Source organism: Arachis stenosperma, chromosome 10 (assembly GCF_014773155.1).
Source record: "Arachis stenosperma cultivar V10309 chromosome 10, arast.V10309.gnm1.PFL2, whole genome shotgun sequence".
Lineage (NCBI taxonomy): Eukaryota > Viridiplantae > Streptophyta > Magnoliopsida > Fabales > Fabaceae > Arachis > Arachis stenosperma.
Window position 1 is genome coordinate 121822702 of NC_080386.1, and position 2271 is coordinate 121824972.

Consider the following 2271-nt stretch of genomic DNA (forward strand, 5'->3'; position numbering starts at 1 on the left):
TTTATGTCATTTACTCATCTCTGTACACCCTAGGCTACTAGTTTCTTATAAATAGGACCTCTTACTATTGTATTTGAAGCTTTTGATCATGTTTTTATGATTGAACTCACTTTGGGAGGCTGGCCATTCGGCCATGCCTAGACCTTGTTCTTATGTATTCTCAACGGTGGAGTTTCTACACACCATAGATTAAGGTGTGGAGCTCTGCTGTACCTCGAGTATTAATGCAATTACTATTGTTCTTCTATTCAATTCCGCTTGTTCTTTGTCCAAGATATCACTTGTTCTTCAACTTGATGAATGTGATGATCCGTGACACTCATCATCATTCTCACTTATGAACAAAGTGACTGACAACCACTTCTGTTCTACAAGCAACAAGGCTCTAGTGTTTATCTCTTGGACTCTTTAACCGGAGTCTTCGTGGTATAGGCGAGAACTGATGGCGGCATTCAAGAGAATCCGGAAGGTCTAACCTTGTCTGTGGTATTCTGAGTAGGATTCAATGATTGAATGACTGTGACGTGCTTCAAACTCCTAGCAGACGGGGCGTTAGTGACAGACGCAAAAGAATCAATGGATTCTATTCCGGCCTGACCGAGAACCGACAGCTGATTAGCCATATGCTGTGACAGAGCATAGGAACATTTTCACTGAGAGGATGGGAGGTAGCCACTGACAACGGTGAAACCCTACATAAGCTTGCCATGGAAAGGAGTAAGAAGGATTGGATGAAGACAGTAGGAAAGCAGAGAGACGGAAGGGAAGGCATCTTCATACGCTTATCTGAAGTTCCTGCCAATGAATTACATAAGTACCTCTATCTTTATCTTTATGCTTTATTCGTATATCACTATACCCAATTGAGTCTGCCTGACTAAGATTTACAAGGTGACCATAGCTTGCTTCATACCGACAATCTCCGTGGGATCGATCCTTACTCACGTAAGGTATTACTTGGACGACCCAGTGCACTTGCTGGTTAGTTGTGCAAAGTTGTGTAGTGATCACAATTTCGCGCACCACCCGTGCACATCACGCGCACGCATGGATGGCGCTTTCTGGAAGATCGGCGCGTACGCCCCAGGTGCTGGGTGACTTTACTGCACCTACTCCCGACTTCTATGGGAGAAGCATCTCTATCCCTGCCATTGGAGCAAACAACTTTGAGCTTAAGCCTCAATTAGTTTCTCTAATGCAACAGAATTGCAAGTTCCATGGACTTCCATTGGAAGATCCTCATCAATTTTTAGCTGAATTCTTGCAAATCTGTGACACAGTCAAGACTAATGGGGTTGACCCTGAGGTCTACAGACTAATGCTATTCCCTTTTGCTGTAAGAGACAGAGCTAGAATATGGTTGGACTCTCAACCTAAAGAAAGCCTGGACTCTTGGGAAAAGCTAGTCAATGCCTTCTTGGCAAAGTTCTTTCCACCTCAAAATTGAGTAAGCTTAGAGTGGAAGTCCAAACCTTCAGACAAAAGGATGGTGAATCCCTCTATGAAGCTTGGGAAAGATACAAACAATTGATCAGAAAGTGTCCCTCAGACATGCTTTCTGAATGGAGCATCATAGGTATTTTCTATGATGGTCTCTCTGAACTGTCCAAGATCTCTTTGGATAGCTCTGCTGGAGGATCTCTTCATCTGAAGAAGACGCCTACAGAGGCTCAAGAGCTAATTGAAATGGTTGCAAATAACCAATTCATGTACACTTCTGAAAGGAATCCTGTGAACAATGGGACTAGTCAGAAGAAAGGAGTTCTTGAGATTGATACTCTGAATGCCATACTGGCTCAGAATAAAATATTGACTCAACAAGTCAATTTGATTTCTCAAAGTCTGTCTGGAATGCAAAATGCACCAAGCAGTACTAAGGATGCTTCATCTGAAGAAGAAGCTTATGATCCTGAGAACCCTTCAATGGAAGAGGTGAATTACCTAGGAGAACCCTATGGAAACACCTATAATTCTTCTTGGAGAAATCACCCAAATTTCTCATGGAAGAATCAAGAGAGACCTCAACAAGGTTTCAACAACAATAATGGTGGAAGAAACAGTTTAGCAATAGCAAGCCTTTTCCATCATCTTCTCAGCAACAGACAGAGAATTCTAAGCAGAACCCCTCTGACTTAGCAACCATGGTCTCTGATCTAATCAAAACCACTCAAAGTTTCATGACTGAAACAAGGTCCTCCATTAGGAATTTGGAGGCACAAGTGGGACAGCTGAGCAAGAAAATTACTGAACTCCCTCCAAGTACTCTTCCAA

The 2271-nt window shown here is 42.7% G+C and overlaps 1 non-coding gene across 1 annotated transcript; it reads right to left on the reverse strand.

Annotated features, from left to right (window-relative positions):
* Positions 1 to 1449: 1449 nt before the first annotated feature.
* LOC130959185 (small nucleolar RNA R71) lies at positions 1450 to 1557 on the reverse strand. Its single transcript, XR_009078280.1, has one exon. It is a non-coding gene; the product is annotated as a small nucleolar RNA R71 (small nucleolar RNA).
* Positions 1558 to 2271: the final 714 nt, after the last annotated feature.